General features: G+C 48.6%; 3 non-coding genes and 1 pseudogene across 3 annotated transcripts; 2 read left to right on the forward strand and 2 right to left on the reverse strand.

Annotated features, from left to right (window-relative positions):
- Window positions 1–3166: 3166 nt before the first annotated feature.
- On the reverse strand, window positions 3167–3321 carry LOC135041169 (U1 spliceosomal RNA; annotated as a pseudogene).
- A 152-nt stretch (window positions 3322–3473) lies between these two features.
- On the reverse strand, window positions 3474–3637 carry LOC135041166 (U1 spliceosomal RNA). Its single transcript, XR_010234884.1, has one exon. It is a non-coding gene; the product is annotated as a U1 spliceosomal RNA (small nuclear RNA).
- A 523-nt stretch (window positions 3638–4160) lies between these two features.
- On the forward strand, window positions 4161–4324 carry LOC135041167 (U1 spliceosomal RNA). The gene has a single exon (XR_010234885.1). It is a non-coding gene; the product is annotated as a U1 spliceosomal RNA (small nuclear RNA).
- Window positions 4325–4476: 152 nt separating this feature from the next.
- LOC135041168 (U1 spliceosomal RNA) lies at window positions 4477–4639 on the forward strand. The gene has a single exon (XR_010234886.1). It is a non-coding gene; the product is annotated as a U1 spliceosomal RNA (small nuclear RNA).
- The last annotated feature ends 8954 nt before the right edge of the window (window positions 4640–13593 follow it).

Below are 13593 nucleotides of genomic sequence, written 5' to 3' on the forward strand. Positions count from 1 at the left end.
ATAAGGAATGTATCACGTTTCCAGTCAGAGTAGCAGCTATCATTCCAGAACTCATTCCGGTGGAATACCAGGAGTTTGCTGATGTTTTCTCCAAAGGCAATGCGGACATTCTGCCTCCCCATCGGCCTTATGATTGTGCTATTGAGTTAATTCCTGGTGCCGCATTGCCAAAGGGAAGATTATATGCATTATCCGGGCCAGAAACTGCGGCTATGAATGATTATGTAAAGGAGAGCCTTGAGAAAGGATTTATTAGACCATCAAAATCTCCTTTAAGTGCAGGCTTCTTCTTTGTGGAGAAAAAGGATGGCTCGCTTAGACCTTGCATTGATTTTAGAGCCCTGAATAAGATCTCAGTTAAAAACACCTATCCTTTGCCGTTGATTTCTGTACTCTTTGATCAGTTACGTTCTGCTGTGATTTTTTCTAAAATTGACCTTAGAGGAGCGTACAACCTCATCCGAATTAAATCTGGAGATGAGTGGAAAACGGCCTTCAGTACTCAGTCGGGTCACTACGAATACCTGGTGATGCCGTTCGGCCTGTCCAATGCTCCGGCAGTTTTTCAAGACCTCATTAACGATGTGCTCCGTGACTTCCTAGGGAAATTCGTGGTCGTTTACTTAGACGACATCCTGATTTTTTCTAAATCAATGGAACAACATGTTACCCAGGTGCGTCTGGTTCTTCAAAAGTTATGTGAGAATCATTTATATGCCAAGCTGGAGAAGTGTGAGTTTCATGTCACGGAAGTATCTTTTTTAGGGTACATAATTTCCCCTCAGGGATTTTCCATGGAACCAAAGAAACTCCAGGCCATCCTTAGTTGGGCGCAACCCACCAATTTAAAAGCAATTAAGCGTTTTTTAGGGTTTGCGAATTATTATAGGAGGTTCATTCATTCTTTTTCTGACCTGGTTGCTCCCATTGTAGCTCTGACAAAGAAAGGAGCGGATCCTACCAACTGGTCGCGTGAAGCTGAGTTGTCCTTCCGGGCCTTGAAACAAGCCTTTGTCTCGGCTCCAGTCCTCAGACATCCTAATCCGGAATTGCCCTTTGTGGTGGAGGTTGATGCCTCGGAGGTTGGAGTGGGGGCTATCCTTTCTCAAAAGGATCCGGAGTCTCTGGAGTTACATCCTTGTGCCTTTATGTCCAGGAAATTCTCCTCCGCTGAATCCAACTATGACGTTGGTAATCGGGAGTTACTGGCGGTAAAATGGGCTTTCGAGGAGTGGAGGCATTGGCTGGAGGGAGCAAAACATACTATTTCGGTATTGACTGACCATAAGAACCTGCAATACATTGAATCGGCTAAGCGGCTTAATGCCCGGCAGGCACGTTGGGCATTATTTTTTACACGTTTCAAATTTATAATCACTTTCAGGCCTGGTTCCAAGAATACTAAGGCTGATGCCCTGTCACATAGCTTTCTTCCGGTTCACAATAACAATCCTGTTACCCCCATACTTCCATCTTCGGTCATCTGGGCGGGCCTCACACAAGATTTATTTACCCAGTTAAAACAGCTTCAACACCAAGCTCCTAGAATTACTCCTGCTGGTCGTCTTTACGTCCCTGAGTTTTTGAGAGTTACTGTTTTAACGGAATTCCATGATAACAAAGTTTCAGGGCATCCAGGAGTCTCTAAGACATTGGAGTTAGTCTCTCGCTCAGTATGGTGGCCTGGTCTTTCTAAAGACGTCAAGGAATTTGTTTATTCATGTCAGGTTTGTGCACAGCATAAGGTTCCCCGTTCCTTGCCCATCGGGCAACTTATGCCCTTAAATGTTCCTCTCAGGCCATGGTCTCATATTTCTATGGATTTTGTGGTTGACCTTCCCCTTTCAGCCGGATTCCGAGTCATATGGGTGGTAGTGGACCGTTTTAGTAAAATGGCTCATTTTATTGCTCTTCCCCGATTGCCTTCTGCCCAAGGGTTGGCAGTTTTGTTTCTCCGCCATGTATTCAGGCTTCATGGGTTGCCTACTGATATTGTTTCTGATCGGGGTCCACAATTCATCGCACAATTCTGGAAATGTTTTTGTGCCTCATTGAAGATGAAATTGTCGTTAACATCCGGTTACCACCCACAATCCAACGGGCAAACCGAACGAGTTAACCAATCATTGAAACAATATTTGCACTTGTATTCAGCCAAACTCCAGAATGATTGGTCCGAGTTTCTTCCGTTGGCTGAATTTGCTTACAATAATTCTTGTCATTCCTCCACTAAAGAGTCTCCATTCTTTTCAGTTTTTGGTTTTCACCCCAGAGCTAATTCTTTTTTTCATCATTCCTCAGTCTCCTCGCTTACCTTAACCTCCCATCTCAGAGCCATTTGGAAAAAGGTGCACCTTGCTCTCAGAAAAGCGGCCTTTCGAGAGAAGAAATTTTCTGACAGGCTCCGACGTCCTTGCACTTTTAAGGTGGGAGATAGGGTGTGGTTGTCGACTCGCAACATCAGGCTTCGACAATCCTCAGCTAGACTGGGACCCAAATTTATTGGGCCATTTCTTATTATTAAAAGAGTCAACCCAGTTGCCTTTCGGTTACGTTTACCAAGATCTCTCAGGATTGGAAATACGTTTCATTGTTCCCTGTTGAAACAATACGTTTCTTCCAGTAGATTTCCTCGGAAGATCTCTCAGGGTAGATCTCCAGTAGATGTACAGGGACAACAGGAGTTCTTGGTAGAGAAGGTTCTCGATTCCAAATTGTCCCGGGATCGGCTGTATTTTCTGGTTCACTGGAAAGGCTATGGTCCGGAGGAAAGGTCTTGGGTCCAGGATAAGGATCTTCATGCCCCGAGGCTCAAGAGGGCATTTTTTCGGGAATTTCCTCAGAAACCTGGCTTTAGGGGTTCCTTGACCCCTCCTCAAGGGGGGGGTACTGTTTGGCGCCGGGGTCCGCTTGATGGTCTGCGCGGCCCGGCGCCTAGCAACTAGAGATGCCGTGCACGTACAGCCGCCGGCTCCCTAGCAACGCTAGACGCCGGGCGCGCTGAGCCGCACGGACCCTAGCAACGGGGACGCCACTGGCGGACCGCGTTCCCCGTTGCTAGGCTTTAGGAAATTAAGATATTCACCTGCTCTCTGGCCGTGCAGCAAGGCAGCTGCACGGCATTTATTCTAATCAGCCATTAGCATTAGAGACCTGAGACAAAGAGATCTGAATTATATGAGAGCCGACCAGAGGAAACACAAATTATGCAGTCAAGTGTCCCACATTTGGGGAAATCGCAGATGCAGCACACCCAGAGTGCAATGGGTGAGCCTTGCCCTGGGAGAAGCACCTTCCTGATCATACCTGGCAGGTAAGTAGGAGTTGGGCAAGAGCTGAGGAGGGTCGCTGCTCGGGCACCCCCCTGTCAAGTGAAGGAGATCCAACTGAGGCAGCACAAGAGAACTCTCGAAAGAAGAACAAGGCTAGAGGAAGATCTGAGACACAGAAATCTGGCTTTTACCAGAGCTGACCAGAGGAAAGCACAAACACAGTCCCCCACTACCACAAATAATGCAGTCGAGTTTCCCACATTTGGGGAAATCACAGGGGTCAGCATACCCAGAATGCAATGAATGAACCTCACCCTGGGAGAACAATCTTCATGACCATGGTATCTCCTATGCAAAATAAGTATGATTTGGGATAGGGCTGGGGAGGGCCGCTGCTCAGGCACATCTCTGTCAAGTAAAGGAGATTCAACTGAGGCAGCACAAGGGAACTCTCATCTGCTTCAGGGGCTGGGGCATAGCCAACATGAGCCCCACACCGAAGGAGGGTGGAGATGTTTAATGCAAATTAGGGGTCATCCAAGCGCCACAAAAGGACGCCATGCCCTGCACATCCCTTTTTTCTTTTCATATGCAGACGAGGGTTGAAGCCAACTTTGACCCACTGCTTGGATGACATCACCATATGCAAATCCATCTGCTGCAGGCCTTCCCCCAGGAATGCTTGCACTAGTTGTTGCATTTGGTTTGTTGTTTGGGGGTGCTTCAGTATTAGGCAGCCTTCTGCCCTCCCATGTTCATCTGAAAATATGTGTTCTCCCTGCAGTTGTTGTCCCCAGATGAGAGTTCCCTTGTGCTGCCTCAGTTGAATCTCCTTTACTTGACAGAGATGTGCCTGAGCAGCGGCCCTCCCCAGCCCTATCCCAAATCATACTTATTTTGCATAGGAGATACCATGGTCATGAAGATTGTTCTCCCAGGGTGAGGTTCATTCATTGCATTCTGGGTATGCTGACCCCTGTGATTTCCCCAAATGTGGGAAACTCAACTGCATTATTTGTGGTAGTGGGGGACTGTGTTTGTGCTTTCTTCTGGTCAACTCTGGTAAAAATCAGATTTCTTTGTCTCAGATCTTCCTCTAGCCTTGTTCTTCTTTCGAGAGTTCCCTTGTGCTGCCTCAATTTTATCTCCTTCACTTGACAGGGGGGTACCCGAGCAGCGACCCTTCGCAGCTCTAGCCCAACTCCTACTTACCTGCCAGGTGAGATACTATGATCATGTAGGTGCTTCTCCCAGGGCAAGGCTCACCCATTGCACTCTGGGTGTGCTGCCCCTGTGATTTCCCCAAATGTGGGAAACTTGACTGCATAATTTGTGTTTCCCCTGGTCGGCTCTCGTATAATTCAGATCTCTTTGTCTCAGGTCTCTCTCCAGCCTAGTTTGCTGTCTGTTTCCACTTCTCTTTTCTTGAGCCGCTCCCTTCTATGCCCTTGCGCACTATCCTGACTTCTCCCGTCTGCTTACTTTGTGCCTTCCAACGCACAATGCGAACTACAGGTAGTGCTGCAGGGCCCACACCCTTTTAGTTGCCTTAAAGAGCAGCTCTGGAGCTGTTACAGTGCCCAGCTGCTGCAAGAAATCAGCTTGAATGTTCTTCGTTGATTGATGGAAGAAACATCTTACAAAAACTCTCCAGATTATTGACTTTTTAAAGTTTTTCTAGGAAACGTTCTAGATGAATGCTTATTAGCGTTTGTCAGAATGTACGTTTGCAAAGTGTCTCTGTGGCGCAATCAGTTAGCGTGTTCGGTTATTATCCAAAAGGTTGGTGGTTCAATCCCACCCAGGGACGTAATTTACCTTGTTATCAGATTTTGGTGATCTTTAAGTAGACAAGTCAAAATTTCAAACCCCCTCTTGTGGTGTAGGGTACTTGGCCTTCTCTGATGTAATCAGAGTTAGATTTGATTAAGTGATTTTATAAAAAAAAACAGCTAGGAAGCACAATTTAGCAGTGGGTTGCAGAGAAAAAGAAATATGCTGGCAAAAAAATCCAATTGAGTGATTAAACAGCTCTTCATTTTCTGGCTTTATTTTTATGCTAACAAATTTGTTCTCTGAAAAGTGTCCACAAAGCCAAGTATCTGATTAACACCTTTGTAGGGATGGTTTTTCACCTATTACTAAATTAAACTTGCTTCATTGGAAAGGCAGCAAGATGCATCGTCATTTCAATATCTACTGAAATAATACAGGTTGACACCAGGAAACATTAACGCCACTGCATCCTTGCTGCTTTCTCATGTGGAAGTCTGTTTAATGTGAAAACAAGGTGATATCTAATTAGCACACAGGTAAGGAATTAAGAAAATCTTTATTTAAGGGTGAAGATGTTTCTCACAAAATCGTTGCCCCAATGCATCATTGAAATTCAAGCTGGAAAGATGATTTTAATATATCACTTGTACATTTTGTATTGCTCTTCTGGTGACAATGTAGTTTGTTTTTGTCAATTACCATTTTAATAATAGGGTAAAGAAAATTAAGTGGATTTTTGAAAGAAAACAATACTGTCAATATACTATTAAAACAAATTAAAATGGTAAAAGTTATTGTACTTTAAGTAAAAATAAAAGAGCAAAAATATCAATCCCAGTTTTGGATTACTTTAATTAACAAAAAAAAATGCATATAGCAAAGGATAGTTTCAATCTGCCTACCTCTGGGTTATGGGCCCAGCATGCTTCCATTGCAGTACTCTGCTGCACATGTAAGTGCAAGAGATCCTGGAGCACTCACTCATCATGGGAAAGTACCAATGTGTTTCTTCGTTGGTTGATGGAAGAAACATCTTTCAAAAACTCTCCAGATTATTGACTTTTTAAAGTTTTTCTAGGAAACGTTCTAGATGAATGCTTATTAGCCTTTGTCAGTATGTACTTTTGCAAAGTGTCTCTGTGGCGCAATTGGTTAGTGTGTAAGGCTATTAACCAAAAGGTTGGTGGTTCAATCCCACCCAGGAATGTAATTGACCTTGTGATCAGAATTTGGTGATCTTTAAGTAGACAAGTCAAAATTTCAAACCCCCTCTTAACCCCCAAATTCTATGATTTAAGCTGTTTTTTAGTGTTTTTGGAAAAAAACACCCGAATCCAAAACACACCCGAATCCGACAAAAATAATTCGGTGAGGTTTTGCCAAAACGCGTTCGAACCCAAAACACGGCCGCGGAACCGAACCCAAAACCAAAACACAAAACCCGAAAAATTTCAGGCGCTCATCTCTAATTATCACCACATATGGCGAAAATATGTTGCTTGGTGTGAGGACAGGAAGGCCCCAACGGAGGAATTTCAACTGGGTCGATTCCTGCACTTCCTACAGTCAGGGGTGAATATGGGCCTCAAATTGGGGTCCATTAAGGTCCAGATTTCGGCTCTGTCGATTTTCTTCCAAAAAGAACTGGCTTCCCTGCCGGAAGTTCAGACTTTTGTTAAAGGAGTGCTGCATATTCAGCCTCCTTTTGTGCCTCCAGTGGCACCTTGGGATCTCAACGTGGTGTTGGATTTCCTTAAATCACATTGGTTTGAGCCACTTAAAACCGTGGAGTTAAAATATCTCACGTCGAAAGTGGTCATGCTATTGGCCCTGGCTTCGGCCAGGCGTGTGTCAGAGTTGGCGGCTTTGTCATGCAAAAGCCCTTATGTGATTTTCCATATGGATAGGGCGGAATTGAGGGCTCATCCCCAATTTCTGCCTAAGGTGGTTTCAGCGTTTCATTTGAACCAACCTATTGTGGTGCCTGCGGCTACTCGGAACTTGGAGGATTCCAAGTTGCTGGATGTAGTCAGGGCCCTGAAAATTTATGTTTCCAGAATGGCTGGAGTCAGGAAAACTGACTCGCTGTTTATCCTCTACGCACCAAACAAGATGGGTGCTCCTGCTTCAAAGCAGACTATTGCTCGCTGGATATGTAGCACAATTCAGCTTGCACATTCTGCGGCGGGACTGCCGCATTCTAGATCAGTAAAAGCCCATTCCACGAGGAAGGTGGGCTCTTCTTGGGCGGCTGCCCGAGGGGTCTCTGCTTTACAACTTTGCCGAGCTGCTACTTGGTCGGGGTCAAACACATTTGCAAGATTTTACAAGTTTGACACCCTGGCTGAGGAGGACCTGGAGTTCGCTCATTCGGTGCTGCAGAGTCATCCGCACTCTCCCTCCCGTTTGGGAGCTTTGATATAATCCCCATGGTCCTTACGGAGTCCCAGCATCCACTTAGGACGTCAGAGAAAATAAGATTTTACTCACCGGTAAATCTATTTCTCGTAGTCCGTAGTGGATGCTGGGCGCCCATCCCAAGTACTTGTACATAGTTATTGTTAACAAAAGGGTTATTGTTGAGAGCCATCTGTGCAGAGGCTCCGTTGTTGTCATACTGTTAACTGGGTATAATATCACGAGTTGTACGGTGTGATTGGTGTGGCTGGTATGAGTCTTACCCGGGATTCAAAATCCTTCCTTAGTGTCAGCTCTTCCGGGCACAGTATCCTAACTGAGGTCTGGAGGAGGGTCATAGGGGGAGGAGCCAGTGCACACCAGGTAGTCCTAAAGCTCTCTTTAGTTGTGCCAAGTCTCCTGCGGAGCCGCTATTCCCCATGGTCCTTACGGAGTCCCAGCATCCACTACGGACTACGAGAAATAGATTTACCGGTGAGTAAAATCTTATTTTATATATATATATATATATATGACTTGGGGTTTGTTTTATTAGATAGAGCATGTCCCTGTGAAGTGCCTTTTGGGGTTGTGGTTTTTCAGAAAGTTACAGGTTTTTTTTAATTAAGAGAAATATGCCCCATTATAGAGATCGGACATTTCAATTTGTTGCGCCTGCGCAGTGGCCGCCAGCAGGGGGTGTACTAGAGTGCCTTCTCTTAAGAGCCGCAATGTGGCCGCCTTCTCCCCGGTTATTCTGTAAATAGGAAAATAACCTCACAGGTTCACATAGGGCAGAGTTGCCACTACTAGTGCAGGGCTGTAACTTACAGTACTAAGGAAAAGCCATATACTAAAGCGGCACGGTGACCTCACCCCTCTCAGAGACACCAGGGCGCAGCACACTGGTACACACACCTGTTAGCTCAGGGCAGCACTATAGGACCCTCCTGTAATGCTGTGCTGGCGGCGTGTAGTGATCAGGGCACTGGGAGACTGGCTGGCTGGTCTCCGTCTCTGTTGCCTATAGAACTTCCACCTCTGTTATATATCAGGGCTGCTCTCCTGTTGTTATGATTCCAATACTCTGGTCTGGGGATATCTTATAGCAAGGACCTGAGTACTGGAACGTAATGCTTGGAAAGGGAGTGGGAACGGGAATAGCCCCTGGCGCCCTATCTCCGTTGTCTCGCCCGTGCTGTCAGAAATCTCTTGCGAGACTATGGTTGCTTGGGCCCATGGCAGCCGCGTTTGAATGGCGGATTACGTCTGCCCAACTCCGATGCCCCCTCAGGTCTTAATGGGAGACAAAGAGAAATCCGAGACAGGGTGATAACAAGGGGCCCTCTACTAAACAACAAAGCCAGGGGCTCAAAACTAACTTTAAACTAGAGTATGTGCGGAAAACCGCCAGGGAAAAGGACAACCAAAATACCCACTTGTCCACTCTTCTACCCGGCACCGGCGAGTTCCGGAGAGGAGTGTGGGAGCGTAAACCTCCGCAAATGCACCAACACAGAATACAAAATAAAGCGGCCTAGGCCGCAGCACGCGGCAGAGCCGCCACTCACGAAAACCACACGAGATCCTCTAGCGACTGTTGCGGGTAAATGAGGACTGGAAGACTCCTTGGGAAGAGATGACAACACTAAGATTCAGGAACTCTGAGGACAGGAATGACCGGACACAGCAGAACTGGAACAGACGTCAGCAAACCAAAGCAGCATGCAGGAAGCTATTACCGGCGTCTGTGTGAAGCACTGAGAAGGTATTTAGCAGGGAGTCCTTCAATCAGAAGTTCAGAGCCTGATTAGCACAATGCCGTGCAGCTGCCTTGCTGCACGACCAGAAGACAAGTGTGTGTAGTTCACTTGATTGACCCTGCAAGGGGAGCGCAGTCCGTCCGTGGCGTCCCCGTTGCTAGGGTCCAGGCGGCTCAGCGCGCCCGGCGTCCTAGCGTTGCTAGGGAGCCGGCGGCTAGCACGCTCGGCGTCCCTAGTTGCTAGGCGCCGGGCCGCGAGGACATCGCGGACCACGGCGCCTAACACCTGTGTGTTCTCTTCCTCTCCTACCTCACACTGGAACTGGCCGCCCAGAGAACGAGAGGGCAGCGGCTGACATCAGAGAGGGTGCAGCAATCTGTGTGGGCAGAGCCCCTCACAGCAAGGTGTCCTTATGCTGTGCCCCGTGTAATCACTGTGATCCATACAGACTCTCACCCTGGTATGCTCTCTATTATTTATTTTTTTACACTGCGGCATGCTCGAGGGAAGGGAGCAGGCACCACCCCACCGCCACTACTCCTCCGCCAGCATCACTGCCGAGCCGGTCAGTGTTCCGGCGGCAATGAGCAGTAGGCAGCCACCAGCAACAACAGTCAGGAAGCCGTTACTCCCGGCAGCAGTAGCGTCAAGCTGCAATTCAGCCAGCGGCACGATGATCCGGGAGACAGTGGCAGCACAGGGAAGCAGTACCCCCTCCAATCGCAGCACCAACTAGGAGACTGAGGCAGCAACCTGCCCCCAGCAGCAGCACCACCCTGATGATAGGTAAGATGCATTTTGGTGTCACAAGAAGGTGGCCGGAGTAGTGGCTGGCTGTGGTCACACCCCGGGGAAAAGTGATAGTGATTTCAGTGTTCCCTTGCGCGGGGATTGGATGTGTAGATGTATGGAGGCTATGTATGTATAGATGTGAGCGGCAGTGTGCGGATGTATGAGAGCGGCAGTGTGAGGATGTATGAGAGCGGCAATGTACGGCTGTATAACTGCGTCGGTGTGCGGCTGTATGAGTGCGATGGTGTGCGGCTGTATGCGTGCGGCGGTGTGCTGCTGTAAGAGTGCGGCAGTCTGCGGCTGTAAGAGTACGGATGTAAGAGTGCGGGGTTGTACGGATGTATGAGAGCGGGGTTGTACGGATGTATGAGAGCGGGGTTGTACGGATGTATGAGAGCGGGGTTGTACGGATGTATGAGAGCGGCAGTGTATGGATGTATGAGAGCAACAGTGTACAGTTGTGTGAGAGCGGCAGTGTGCGGATGTATGAGAGTGGCGGTGTACGGATGTATGAGAGCGGCAGTGTATGGATGGCAGCGTCATAGGGAGGGATGTCGGAGTGCTGTTATAGGGTTCCTAATACAAAATGCCACGTTGGGCTTGATGGGCAGGTAGTGCGGCAAGCACACCCAAATTGGCATCTGACGTCGCCTGCAGTCCACACTGTTGTGAGGAGTCAGAGTTAATTTTGACTGTGTAGTGTACTCACAGAGGACCTACCGCCCGTCCCCTCCTCGCATCTGAGCAGCAGGTCAGGCTCTTATTTTCTTTTTAATCAGGAGAGGCCGAGTGAACTGTGAGCAGGGGGGCAGAGCTACATGGGACCCAGAGGGGCTGCTGTGCTGTCAGAGAGGGAGAGGAAGAGAGAGATGAAGCTACTGCAGATCCCCAGCTGATTGTGAGGTGCCGGGTTGAAGGGTGATGTGATCACCCTTCTCCCTCGCTGCCGCTGGGGACCGCATCTAGGCTTCCTCCATCGAGGGCATGCGGCGCAGCAGTGGGCAGCGTGTAATGAGTTTGTCTGACTCATTATACTGCTGCCTGTTGTGGACACCTCCGTCCGTACGGACTGGTGTACATGCCCAGCACAGAGGTGACAGTGTTGGTGGAAGTGCTGCCCAGTTCTGACCCTGCAGGCCTCCCTGATCTGACTGCGGCCGCTGCTACTGCTGCGGCCCGAAACCCCTGCCGGTCCCCTCCATAGACTTCTGCCTGTCCAGCGCTGAGGTACTAGGGGTATCCCAGCTGCGGGAAGGGTATGTCTCTGGCTTTCTCTCCGGCAGGGGAAGGTGACAGCGGCGGAGGAAGTGTTGCCCACCTCAGACACTGCAGGCCTCCCCGATCCAGCTGCGGCCACAGCTGATGCTGCCAGAACCCCCTGCTGGTCTCCTTTGTTGACTGCCGCATGGCCAGTGCTGAAGTACTGGGGGTAGGCCAGCTACGGGAAGAGTGTCTCTGCCTCGGGCTCTCTCTCTCTGTCAGGGGAAGGAAGGGCTGATTCTCTGGCACAACAGGGAGGGCTAGGCTGCAGGAACACAGCACTGGAAGAAACAGGAGGCCGAACTCATGACCAAAAAGTGAGCAGTGCAGTGATCAGCCCCCTAGTCTTTCCCTCTCTCTGGGTGCAGAGCTGTATTCTACAGAGAGAGCTGGGATGGGAAGAAGGGGAACGGCACCTGACACACACATACACGCGCGGCACCTGACACACACATACACGCGCAACACCTGACACACACACATACACGTGCGGCACCTGACACACACACACGTAGCATCAGACACAATAAAATAAACATGCAGCACCTGACCCACACATACACGCGCAACACCTGACACACACACATACACGTGCGGCACCTGACACACACACACGTAGCATCAGACACAATAAAATAAACATGCAGCACCTGACCCACACATACACGCGCAACACCTGACACACACACATATACACGTGCGGCACCTGACACACACACGTACCATCAGACACAATAAAATAAACATGCAGCACCTGACACATGCATATACACGCAGCACCTGACACATGCATATACACGCAGCACCTGACACATACATATACACGCACACCATCAGACACACACATACACACGCAGTGCCTTACTCACACACACATAGACACGTGCAGCACCTGACACAGACATACGTATTCATGCACAGCACCAGACATACACTTGTACACACGCGGAGCACCTGATACTCACACACATATACACCCGCAACACCTGACACACACACACACACACACGTGCGGCAGCTGACGCATACACACGCACCATCAGACACACTCATATATACACGCAGCACCTGACACACACATACACACAGGAGCTGACACACACATACACAGGCAGCACCTGACACACACACACATATACACGCGCAGCACCTGACACCACGCACTCACACGTACAAGCAATGCATTTCACGCCTACCTCCAGCCTCAGTTACAGGCTGCTGCCGCCTACCCCCCTCCCTGCATCAGCTGCAAAGGCAGCAAAATATTTTGACCAAAGTCTAAAGGCCCGTACACATTAAACGATGTCGCTCTGTGAGCGACATCGTCTAATGTTTCCCCTCCCGGGCCGGCCGGCGGCCGACTGTACACACTGAGCGATATGACCGCTCATATCGCTCAGTGACGTCACGCCCCCGCCAGCCCTGCATGAAGGTCGTGGACGACAGTCCACATCCTTCCTGCATGCCCTACCGACAGCGAAGATTGTTGCCGACCCGCGGGGCCGCGCATCGTTTGTCGCTGGCTGCATACACACTTAACGATAAAATGAGCGACGTCGCTCATTAAATCGTTAAGTGTGTACGGACCTTAAACAATTTGGTTTGGTTAATAAAATAATTTTGCACAGAACAGTGATGTTATACGAACATTTTCATTAAACATTTAAAAAATCAAATGTTTATTCTTACAGTGAAATTTTACATTTCTGAATAAAAAAAATAAATTTAAAAAAAGCGATGAAATTCCATAGACAAAAAACCTTATGGTTTCACATGTCCCATTAAGGCTTCTTAGACATGATCGAAATTTCAGAAACCTGTTGTAACTCTTCCACTCAAACTCCAAAAAGCAATGAAATTCCGATCATTAAGGCTGACGCCTTAATGGACGTGTTCCTTGCGCAATACAGATATGGTATGCCATCACAGCCTGTGGGTAAGTGCAGATTCAGCACTCTCACAGAGTGAGATTGCTGTCACTCACACAATGGTGGAGCTGCTAATTCACAGATGTGTGTGCTCATTGGAATACACACATGCAGTCTATGCAACTGAAGGTCTGAGCGGAAGACAAAGCTGCTCAGATGAGGTAAGAGTGTTGTTGATTGGAGGGAGGAGAGCGGTGTGGATGGGGGAACAGAAGTGTGTGGATAGAGGGAACACTAAGCAGCACTAATGGGGGGGACAGAGAAACACAGGGGGTAATTCAGACCGCAGCAGCAGCAGCGATTGCAGTCTGAATTAGTTTGTGAGGTGCGCACGTGCAATGGCCGCACTGCGCGTGCGTACCCCAGGAGCCCAGTGAGATGCTATCACCCTGCCTGATTGATAGG

This window comes from Pseudophryne corroboree, unplaced genomic scaffold, assembly GCF_028390025.1.
Source record: "Pseudophryne corroboree isolate aPseCor3 unplaced genomic scaffold, aPseCor3.hap2 scaffold_794, whole genome shotgun sequence".
NCBI classification, from domain to species: Eukaryota; Metazoa; Chordata; class Amphibia; order Anura; family Myobatrachidae; genus Pseudophryne; species Pseudophryne corroboree.